Below are 12,594 nucleotides of genomic sequence, written 5' to 3'. Positions count from 1 at the left end.
CAAGTATCCAGCATTTATTAGGTACCAAGCATTATGCTAAATGCTTCACCCACATTGTCTGATTTACCCTTTTAGGAAGGTACTGTTACTACCAACTTACAGTTCAGGAAATTGGGGCTTTTGGAGATAAATCCCCATGAGTAACACATGTGAAGCCTCTTGGGAGACAAGAAGAGCACTGACTCCCTCAGAATCCATGTGTGCTGACTGGGCTAGTGGGTATGTACTTCCCTCCCCAACACCTAATAAGGTAATATTTTCCTTTTTATTCCTCTAGTTCCTTCTATAAAGAATTTTAATTTCCCTTTGCCTTTTGTCATTTGACTTTCATTTCCTGTTTGGGGTTTTCTGCTGTGAGCACCACGAGCCTTAGTGTTGCCCTGTCTCACTCCCCTTCTCAGGGGATGTGATCTAAGTTCCACTTTGAGTGCCTTTTCCTTCGTGTTTCAGTTCCTTGCACAGTCTGCATTTAGCAAGTGAAGTTACCTTTTATGGTTTCCATCTCTTTCTTCATTGAAGATTTTCTAGTTTTCCTATATCCTTTTGCCATACACACAAGTGCCTTATGGGGGTTTCCTCTGGAGCCCTCTAAACTTCAAAAAGAACTTTCTGGTTCATGTTCTGCCGTGTATTAAAATATTATATTGGAAAGGACTATAAATGCCTACAAATTTTGTGTTAGTTTTTATAAAGAAAGGGTAAACAGTGACAGAAGGAAGTATGGGATTTCAATGTCATTTGCTGAGATGCAGAGAGAGAGAGAGAGAGAATGTGATACCTCCACTGATGGCCTTCTAGTTTGGAAATTCTGGACTATTTGTATGATTTCAATACCTAGAATAATAGAACTCATAGAAATTATCATCACAACATTAGATATTTTGTTAGGTAAATTTTGTTTTGTTTGTAAACAAGAACATGATCCTAACTAGTGTGCTTTTGATCCTTATTATTGGGAATCCAGGTTCTAAGTGGTTTAATGAAACTGGTCATAGCAATGGAATATTACTAGCACCATTTGCTTCGATGTGGATGGAACTGAGGGTATTATGCTGAGTGAAGTAAGTCAATCAGAGAAGGACAATTGTCATATGGTTTCACTCACACGGGGAATATAAAAAATAGTGAAAGGGACTATAGGGGAAAGGAGGGAAAATGAGTGGGAAAAATTAGAGAGGGTGACAAAACATGAGAGACTCCTAACTCTGGGAAATGAACAAAGGGTAGTGTAGTGGAAGGGGAGGCGGGTGGGGGGAAAGGGTGACTGGGTGATGGGCACTGAGGAGGGCACTTGATGGGATGAGCACTGGGTGTTATACTATATGTATAGCAACAAAGTATATGGAAACAAATACTGTATTGGAAGCAGGAGAGACTTTGGTCTTATCCTGGTTTTACTAGTAACTAGCTGTGTAACTTTAGGCAAGTTGTCCATCTCCTCTATTTTCCTACTAGTACAATGAGTTGAAAGGATTAGATGACCTATCACTAAGGTCTTTCCCTACTTTATTATTCCCAGTACATTTGTCTCCTTTCCTATAAAAACAAAGACAGTTCTCATTAGTCAAAAAAAAAAAACCTCTCTGGGGTAAGGAAGACCATCAATAACAGCTTTTTCACAGTTAGATCTTAGCAAACAAAACTTTCATATTCTCCATATAGCTGTATATCATCTATTTTCTAGAGAACATAAAATCTGTTGTAATATCCCCTTATGACTGTGATTAAATATGAAGCAAATAACTTGTCTAGAGATTATCTGAACTACACTTATAGAAAGCAATGCATTTTTGGTTTGGGATTTTGTTTTCTCCACTGTATCGTTCCAATTTTAGTGTATGTGCTGCCGAAGCGAGCACTGTTTTCTCATTCAATAGCAGTTTTACTGCTTAACCTGAAATATGCCAAAAGTCTTCTTGTCTTTGAAAGCACATACAACTCAGAAACAGCTTTTGTGGCTCAAAAGATCATATAGATATTAAGCAAAACATTCAGGAGACATTAAGTACCCTAGGAAAATTTCTCTGACTCCAGTATTTAGAAAGCTAGTATTGTTTTAAAAGATATAACTAAGGAAAAGACCTGACAGCCTATATTTCGAGATAATGGAGATTTCATAGGATTTTAAAATTAGGAAGGGTCTTATTGATCATCTCATTTAGCCTTCTACTCAGCATAGGCATACCTCTCAACATTCCTGCCATTTGGTCAACCATCCTCTGCTTTCACATGTCCTGGGACAGAGAGCTTACTACCTCATCCTATAGATCATTCCACTGAAAGACACCCTTACTCATTGACAAACTCTTTCGTAAATACCCCGTGAGCTAGGTTTGATGGAAGCCACTCTTAGCCACAAACTGTAGCATATACTTATTCTTTGTTATAGGTCTGCCCATCATATTTGTGGGGTCTGGGTCAAGACCACAAATGGAGGACCACATGTCATATGTCTAAATGTGTAAAAGTCATAAATCAAGCTAGCAAACTATTGAGTAAAGCTTATTCCTTATATCTACCTTGACAAAAACATCTTCCTAACAGTTCCTGTTATGAACTGAAATGCGTCATCTCGCCTCATATTCATGCATTGAAGCCCTAACCCCCAGTGAGACTATATTTGGAGATAGAGCCCTTAAGGAGGTAATTAAAGTTAAATAAAGTCAAAATGATGGGGCCCTAATCTGATAGGACTGGTATCTTTATAAGAGGAAGAGACACCAGAGATCTCTCCCTTTCTGCAGGCACGTGGAAGAAAGGCCATGTGAGAAAATAGAGATGAGGAAGATATATGCAAGTCAGGAACGGAGGACTCATCAGAAAACAACCTATGGCACCTGGACCTTGGACTGTCAGCCTCCAGAACTGTGAGAAAATAAATATCTGTTGTTTAAGCCATCCAGTCTGTGGCATCTTGTTATGGCAGCCCAAGCTGACTAATAAAACACCAAAGCTGAAAAATCAGTGAAAGTTGTGGTTTTTTACATGAGCAAAATATTAAAGACAACAGAATTTCCTTATTATTTCATATGTCTGGGTGTTCTGCTGATGAGCTGTATTAGATGAATAATAAAAAAAAGACATGCATAATTCATAATTGCTATATAATTGCTTTCATTTTAGTAAAATCAATTGGTATGTGGTTATAATCAAGATTTCCGCATAATTTGTTCTTTTGGACTTGCATTGTGTTAGTCGCTGAAGCAGATGTTTAGGGCTGTAGGCTGTGCCATGTCAGTGCTAAGCACCAGATTCTAAGATAGAGGTACCCATGTGTTCTTTAGCACAGTGTGTGTCTGTGTATTTATAGGGTCCTCTGAAGCCCAGCATCCACGGAAGAAGTCTCTCCTGCCTGGGACTAAGGGTGGGATGCCATTTTATTTAAACCCAAACCTGTAAACATAACATACCACATCTTCAGCCGACTCTATATTTGGATGAGTATCTCTGAGTTGTGGAGTGGTCTTAGGATAGGAGTACCATGTAGAGTTTCAGAATTTTTTCCTATACCTGAGGGCATTTTATTCAAATACAAAACACCTTTATACACCAAAGCAAAGAAGAATAAAGAAATGAGTAAGTCTTACATTGAACAACCAGAACTAATCCTGTGATTATATCATACTACACATGGAAGTCTTTCTCACCCCACATCCATCTATCTCTGAGCCTCATTTGCTAAAAAGCTGGAAGTTAGATTCTAAAAGCAGAACAAAGACAACTTAGGATCTCCCCTCTAACTCTCCAAAAACCCCCACAAAAAACAAAAACAAAATAATCTCATGGGTTTATCTACACTTAAGTAATTATCTTTTCTTTTACTTTAATATCATTTTCTTCACATGAAGAAAACAATAAAATAAGCAGTACTACAAATACCGATTCTCTTGGCTGTTCAAAGTCTACTCTTATTTCCTTTCTCCTAAAGGGGATATAAGAGGTAGATTAATACCGGCTCCTGGTTTTTTAAAAAAAGCACGAAAGGATATGAAATGAAAGCAAAAATCTTTCTCTTTACTCTCAACCTCCAGTAACTTTTACCAGACTTTTTTTTTTTTTTTTTTAACTTTTACCAGACTTAATCACTGTTAACATTCTCTTCTGGAGCTTTCCAGAATTCTTCTAGGCATATACAGGACCTAATTAAAAAAAAAAAAAAATTAATGGGATCATGCTACACATGCTCATCTGTATTTTACCTTTTTTAAAAAAAAAATTACAATCTATCCTGAAGATTACACATAGAACAAGCTTATTTCAAAAAAAAAAAAAAAAGAAAGAAAGAAGAACAAACTTATTTCCTAAAGCTCTTCATAAACAAAATGAGGTAGTTATCTATCACTAACACCAGATCTGGGGTATATTAGGCTCTCAAAAAATGTTTCCTTCTTCCCTTCATTAACAGAGGAATCACATGAATTTGTGATTGTGATCATGGAGGACTGTCATGTAACTATAGATGTAAGTGTAGTAAGTAAGTTACAGAACTACAGAATTTAGAGTGGACAGCTCTTACCGATAACTTGATTCACATGGTAGAGCCGGTATCCAAACCAAGACTTTGCTTTCAGTTTGGTATTCCTTTAATCCTTTTTCATTTCCAATATAATTTTGATTTCGTCTATTTTTCATCTTAAAGTAGAGCATGTAAAGGTGTTTAACAATGATACCAAATCAATTTGTGTATGCAGCATAAAAGCAACAAGTCAGTAATTTTCATTTAGAGAAGGTAATTCATATAATATATAGTTTATTTGAAAAAAGTATTAATTGTGGCAGAAAACTCAAAAGTACTATTTTTGGGAAGAAGGACTCAGGGTCTGGAGTCTGAAAAAAAGTTACTTCTTCCACTGTCTGATATGCAAACTGAATTTGTTTGCATATACATTCATTTTGCTGCCTGAAAAACTAGAGTATGTGTGGATAGTTGGGCAATGTTTGGCATCCTTATGTTTTGCCTGAGGATCCATCCCTCAAAGTTTTTAAAATGCTAATGAAAGGAGTAGAGATCTGGTGTTAGGGGTGGAGAAGAGATGGGTTAACATCAAGACTCCAGGAAAGTGCTCTTAATATTGGAAAGGGAATAATCCTTATGAGTTCCTCGCAGAGGCTAAAGGGAATTGTGATAGGAGCTTATACCACGAAACTTGGCCAGTGAATTCACTTTGCAGTTGTTCTAAAAAATATAGGTTTGAGAATGAGAGGGAAGCTGGGGAAAAATATAAAAAGTGAAATTACAAAAAAAAAAAAATGAAATTACTCCATTTAATCTAGCTGAAAAGTTTAAGGAATAACTGATTGGGCCAACATCCTAGCGATGTAGAATAAGCTCTTTTGTTCTGAAGAGACTAGCTTGTTTTTCCCCTAAACATACGATGATCTGAGGAAGCTGCCTAACATGAGGTTAGGCAATCTATCACATGACCCAAAGTCACCCAGCTCAGACTCCCATCTGAAAAATGGAAACTCTGAAGGACTCATGTTTACATCACAACAGTGTAGTGAAGGCACAACAAAGCAAAGCAAAAAAAGGCAAAGGCCTAAATTCTGGCAACTCAAGTACTCTTTTAAAAGTCACTTAAGGCACAGAAACATAGAAGTGAAAGGAATCTTAAAGGTCACTGAGCCCCCTCATTTTCCAGACAAGGAAACAAACCGGGACCCAGGGACTAGTCTAGGTCTCACAGAGAGAGAGAGAGGCACCAGTAGTGGAATCCACATACCCCAAGTCAGCGTTCCAGTTTCCTATTGGCCCCCTCCTCCCATAGAATATTCATTTCCAGTGGCTTGATGTTTGCCCATCCTATGCCTACCCCTCTTCTAAAAATGATTTTATGTTTCTCTTTTCCCTCTATGAATTGTATGGATTTGTAAATCTATTACAAGGGGATCATATATCTTTAGTTGAGGAAAATGTTTGGTGGACACCTAGGCTATGTAAAGATACCTCCTTTATGAAAGGTGTGGGAAAATAAGGACTATCCCTCAAATTCTTCTGATCCTATGGTACAAAAATGGAAGAAAAGGTAGGTGTGGAGAGGCAGGTACCTTGTCGAAACATTCCTATTACACACACATACACACACACACACAAACCAAGTATACCAAGCACACCGAGAATATAGACAAAAACAGACCATGCCCATTCAAGGGTATGAAATGGGAGATTTCAGAACAAAGAATAAGAGAACCTTAGTTTTTGAGTCATTCCAGAATACTGGTAAGATCTATGTTTTCAACAAAAATTTAAATGTACATTATTGTTGACTATAGGTACAACATTGTACAGTAGATCTCTAGAGCTTATTTATCTTGCTTAGTAAACTTTATGCTGGTTGATTAGTAAATCCCCATTTCCCCTTCTCCCCAATCCCTGACAACCACCATTCCATTCTTTGATTCTATTAACTTGACTATTTTAGATACATCCTATTAGTAGAATCATGCAATAATTGTCTTTCTGTAACTGACTGACTTCACTTAGCATAATGTTCTTCAGATTCCTCCATGTTACCGCATGTTGCAGAGTTCCCCTTCTTTCAGGCTGAATAGTATCCCACTGCATGTATATATCACATTTTCTTTACTCATTCATCGGTTGATGGGCAATTTTAGGCTCTTTCTGTATCCTGGCTATTGTGAATAGTGCTGCAATGAACATAGCAGAGCTAATATCTGAGATCTTGATTTCAATTCTTTTGAATATTCAGAGATGGGGTTGCTGGATCATATGGTACGTTTACTGAAAAATTTTTGAGGAACTTCCATTCTGCTTTCCAAAGCAGCTGCACCATTTGGCATTCCCACCAAAAGGATGCAAGGTTCCAATTTCTCCACATTCTCACCAACACCTGTCATTTGTTTTGTGGTAATAGCCACTCTGAAAGGCGTGAAGTGGTATCTCATTGCGATTTTAATTTGTTTTTCCCTAATGATTAGTGACATTGGACATTGTTTCATATACCTGCTGGCTATTTTTATGTCTTCTTTGGAGAAATGTCTATTCAAGTCCTTAATGTATTTTCTAATCAGATTATTAGGTTGTTGTTGTTGGTTTATTTTTTTTACTATTGAGTTGTAGGAGTTCCTTATATATTATGTAAGTCAGGATTCTCCAGAGAAACAGTATCAATATATCTATTTATACAAGAATAAAGTCATTATAGGAATTGACTCATATGGTTACAGAGGTTGAGAAGTCCTACAACCAGCCATCTGCAATCTGGAGAACCAGTAAAGCCAGTGGTATAACTCGGTAGGAGTTCAAAGGCCTGAGAACCAGGGGAACCTATGGTGGAAGGCTTAGAATCTCAAGGCCCAAGAACCATGAACTCTGACATCCAAGTGCAGGAGAAAATTGATGTCCCAGCTCCAGAAGAAAGAATTCACCATTCCTCCACATTTTTGCTCTGTTTAGGCCCTCCATGGATTGGATGATGCCTGTCCACTTTGGTGAAGGTGGATCTTCTTTCCTCAGTTTATTGATTCAAATGCTTAGCTCTTCCAGAAACACCTTCACAAATATATCCAGAAATGATATTTTACCAGATATCTGGGCACCTTTGAGCTCAGTCACGCTGACACATAAACTAACCATCTCATATATTCCAGTGATTAACCTTTTATCAGATACATGGTTTGCAAATATTTTCTCCCATTCCATAAGTTGCCTTTGCACTGTTGTTTCCTTTGTTGTGCAGAAACTTTTTAGTTCAATGTAGTCCTATTTATTTTTGTTTTTGATGCCAGTGTTTTTGTGTCATATTCATGAAATTATTGCCAAGGTCAATGTGATGAAATGTTTCCCTTCTTTCTTCTAGGCGTTTATAGTTTTAGGTTTTGTGTTTAAGTATTTAATCCATTTTGTGTGGATTTTTGTGTATGGTCTAAGAAAAGGGTCCAATTTCATTTGTTTGCATATGGATATCCAGTTTTTTCAGCACCATTTGTTAGAGACACTATCCTTTCCCCACTGTGTATTGTTGACACCATTGTCAAAGACCAGTTCATGGTACACATGTGGATTTATTTCCATACTGCTGGACTGGCTTGCAAGTGTTTTGTTGATGGTTTTTGCATCTATATTCATCAGGAGTCTTGGCATGTAGTTTCCTTTTCTTGTAGTATCTTCATCCGGCTTTAGTATCAGGGTGACGCTGCCTTCATAAAATGAGTTTGGAAGTATTCTCTAGCCTTCAGATTTTTGGAAGAGTTTGAGAAAGATTGGTATTAATTCTACTTTATATGTTGTAGAATTCACCAGTGAAACCATCTTGTCCAGGGCTTTTGTTAGGAAGTTATACTGATTCAATCTCCATACTAGTTAGAAGTCTATTCAGACTACTTCTTCATGATGTAGCTTGATAGGCTGTATGTTTCTATGCATTTATCCATGTCCTCTAGGTTATCCAGTTTGTTGGTCTATAACTGTTCACAGTAGTCTCTTATCCTTTTTATTTCTGTGGCATCAGTTATAGTGTCTTTTCTTCCATTTCTGATTTTACGCAAGGCTTCCCTTTTTTCCTTGGTCTAATTCACCCATTTTGTTTGTCCTTTCAAAAATCAACTCTTAGCTCCTTTTTTTAAAAAAAATCTTTTTTATCTTTTTCTATTTTACTTCTGCTTTTACCTTTATCTGTATTCAAATCTTTGATATTTCCTTTATGCTAACTTTGGGCTTCTTTTTCTAGTTCCCTGAAGTATAAGGTTAGACTGTTTGACATCTTTCTTCTTTTTTAATGTTTATCACTATGAACGTCCCTGCTTTTGCTGCATCCCATAGGTTTTGGTATGATATGATTTCATTTTTGTTTGTCCTGAGGTATTTCTAATTTCATTTTTGATTTCTCCTGTGGCCCAATAGTTGTTCAAAGGTGTGTGGTTTAATTTGCACATATCTGTGAATTTTCTTCCAGTTTTCCTTTTGCCATTGACTTCTAGTTTCAATCCACTGTAGTTAGAAAAGATACTTGATATGATTCAATCTTCTTAAATTTGCTAAGATTTGTTTTGTGACCTGACACATGATCTAACCTGAAGAAATTTCTGTGTGCACTTGAGAAGGTACATGCTGCTTTGGGTGGAATGTTCCATACACATCTATGAGGTCCATTCAGTCAACAGTGTTGTTAAAGTCCTGTTTCCTTATTGATTTTCTATCCAGATTTTCTATCCATTATTCAAAGTAGAATATTGACAACTCTTATTATTACTGGATGGCTATGTATTTCTCCCTTCATTTCTGTCAATGTTTGTTTTATGTATTTAGGTGCTTTGATGTTAGGTGCATATATAATTGTTATATCTTCCTGGTGGATTGCACTTCAATCATTATATATGTGTTTTGTCTTGTGACATTTTTTGACTTAAAGTCTATTTTTTCTAATATATGTATAGCCACCTCTGTACTCTTTTGGTTATCATTTACATGGAACATTTTTTCTTCCCTTCATTTTTAGCCTATGTGTGTCCTTAAAACTATGAGTTTCTTGTAGACAGTATATTGTTGGGTCTTATTTTTTTAATCCATTCAGCCACTCTGTGCCTTTTGATAGGGAATTCATTCCATTTACATTTAATTATTGATAGGGAAAAATTATTATTACCATTTTGTTGTTTTCTAGAAGTCTTGTACTTCTTTTGTTTGTTTTTTTCCTCTCGTCTTCCTTTGTGTATGGTTGTACATATATATAGATAAATGGATTCACACTCATGGATATATATGCCTATATATATATATACACACACACACACACACACATATATATATACATATATATATACACACACATATATATACACACATATGTCTCTATGTATTGCATTGCTATGCTTTAATTCCTTTCTCTTCTTTTGTGTAAATGCTATAGGAATTTTATGTGTATGTCGGGGGTTGCCTTGGATCTTACATAAAATATTTTATAGTTATAACAGTCTATGTTTTTAAAAAGAAATTTTAAGTTATCTCTACACCTAATGTGGGGCTTGAACTTGCAACCTTGAGATCAAGAGTCACATGCTCTTCCAACTATGCCAACCAGACACCCCTGTAATAGTCTATTTTAACAACTTAAATTTAATTGCATATAAAAACTCTACACTTCAACTTCTTCCCCAAAATTTTACTACTGTTGTTACAATTTACATGCATTCATATTGTGCATCTTTTAACATATTTTTAGGTATATTTAGTTTTAATACTTTTACTTTTTAACTTTTGTACTAGAATTAAGTTGATTTACCCCATTACCATTACAGTAATAGAATGTTCTGTATTTGTCTATGTATTTACCTTTACCAAAGTTTCACACTTTCTTATGCTACTATGTTGTTATTTGGCATCCTTTCATTTCAACTTGAAGAATTCTCTGTAATATTTCTTGTAAGGCAGGTCTATTGATGATGAACTCCCTGAACTTCTGTTTGCCTGGAAAAGTCTATTTCTCCATCCTTTATGATGGACAGTTTTGCTGACATTTTTTTTCTTTCAGGATTCTGAATATATCATTCTACTCTCTTCTGGCCTGCAAGGCTTCTGCTGAAAAACCCACTGATAGTCTTATGAGGGTTCTCTTGTATGTACCAAGTTGCTTTTTTCTTGTTTTCAAAATTCTGTCTTTGATATTTGACAATTTGTGCATCTCAGTGTGGATTTCTTTGCACTCATCTTAATGTTTTGGGGGCTTCTTGGATCTGGATGTCCATTTCCTTCCCCAGATTTGTTCAGATTTTATTTCTTTGAATAAACTTTCTGATCCTTTCTCTCTCCTTCTCTTCATAATGTATATATTATTCTGTGTGATGATGTCCCAGAAGTCCCTTAAGTTTTCTTCATTCTCGCTCATTCTTTTTCTTTTGCTCTTCTGAGTGAATTATTTCCAATGACTTGATTTCAAGCTCACAGATTCTTTCTTCTGTTTCATCTAGTCTGCTGTTAAACCCCTCTAGTGGATTTTTCAGTTCAGTTGTTGTGTTCTTCAGCTCCATGATTTCTGTCTGGTACTTTTTAATATCGCCTATGTTTTTGTTCAAATTTCCACTGTGTCCATGCATTTTTCTCTTGACCTCAGAAAGCATCTCTATGACAGTTATTTTGAATTCTCTGTCAGGTAAAATCCTGTAACTCCATTTCATTAGGGTCAGTTTCTAGAAATTTATTTTTGTCCTTTGTTCAGAATCCCTTAGCCTGATTCACTTTCTCTGTGTTGGTGTCTGTATATTGGACAAAGCAGGTACCTGAACCAGTCTTCATTCTTCATGGACTGACCCCATATAAGAAAAGATTCCCACCTGTCAGCCCTGCCAGGGATGTGGAGGGCCTCTGTCAACTCTTTCTGTCCATAGGGAGAAGCAGGAAGCTGTGGTCTTTATCTGCTTGTTCTGTGCTAAGCCAGGGCTGGGGAAGTTATTGTATCTACCAGTCCAAACCACAGTCCCCAGTCTCCCTGAGGTGGCTGGACAGCACCAAGAGGTCCAAGACTGACATCTGTTCACTTTTTGTTTAGCAAGAGGGAGGATCTATGACAACTACTAGCCGAAGCTACTGTGTCTGTTGTTCCCCCTCAGATGGCTGGATTATGCTGGACCCACCAGAGTTCTAAGACTTAAAAGATAGAAACCAGTCCTCTGGGAGCCCCCTACGTAACTCCAGGGAGTTGGATGCATCAACCAAACTCTCCCTCCCCTAGGAGTAGTTGGGAGTTAGAAGTTCTCTTCCTGGGGATCCCAGGGTGGCTCAGCGGTTTGGCACCTGCCTTTGGCCCAGGGTGCGATCCTGGAGTCCCAAGATCGAGTCCTGCATCAGGCTCTCGGCATGGGGCCTGCTTATCCCTCTGCCTGTGTCTCTGCCTCTCTATCATAAAAAAAAAATAAAATAAAATAAAAAATAAAGTTATCTTCCTGACTACATGGCTCTGTGCTCGGAGTAGGGACTCTGGTAAAAAGGGGTCCTGAATCTCCCTACTGGCTTTGGTGAGCCTGGTTTTGTATTCACCTACGGTGTGAGAGCCTTTCAATTAGTTTCTAGATTTTACATAAAATGAATTTGTTCATGAATTGCTGATGAATTAGTGTGAGGGAAGCAGGATCCGGGGCTTCCTACTTTGCCATCTTGCTAACATCACTTCTGAAAATTCTTATTGTATATATTTTTCAACTCAAAATAGTTTGCCTAAATTTGGAAAAAAATTTTTTTACAAAAAAATCCCTCTTCAACATCTGTGATATTTTCTCACTTACAAAACTTGATTTCTAAATTTATGACAGTTTTATTTATAAAAATACATCATTCAGGATTTCAGAGATCATTGTTTATAAATCATATCAAGTTTGAGAAAAACATTTTTCTATTTTTAAAAAGAGCCAAAAATTAACAACAGTCATAAAAAATAAAAGAACTGGTTAGATAATTTTTGCAGCAATGACAAATGTTGACTTAATAGAGGAGAAATATTGTTTTACTGAACCTTTATTTAAAATATGGAAATTTACTTCAGGTCAGAATAAAAATGTCACATGGATTCTAACTGGGTTACCACAGCATCTTCTAGTCTTTAAGTTTCGACCATATCTAAACTCTATTAAAGACAACAAAAT

General features: G+C 36.6%; 1 long non-coding RNA gene across 2 annotated transcripts in view; it reads right to left on the bottom strand.

Moving 5' to 3' along the window:
• LOC140635863 (uncharacterized) overlaps positions 1 to 12,594 on the bottom strand; it is a 69,532-nt gene that overhangs the window by 45,739 nt on the left and 11,199 nt on the right. For both annotated transcript variants that reach the window (XR_012033175.1, XR_012033174.1), the window contains exon 5: positions 3,411 to 4,139. This is a non-coding gene — a long non-coding RNA (uncharacterized lncRNA). The remainder of the gene's footprint in view (positions 1 to 3,410; positions 4,140 to 12,594) is intronic.

Source organism: Canis lupus, chromosome 6 (genome assembly GCF_048164855.1).
Source record: "Canis lupus baileyi chromosome 6, mCanLup2.hap1, whole genome shotgun sequence".
NCBI lineage: Eukaryota > Metazoa > Chordata > Mammalia > Carnivora > Canidae > Canis > Canis lupus.
Note: the sequence above shows the minus strand (reverse complement) of the source record. Positions and strands in the feature narration are given on the sequence as shown.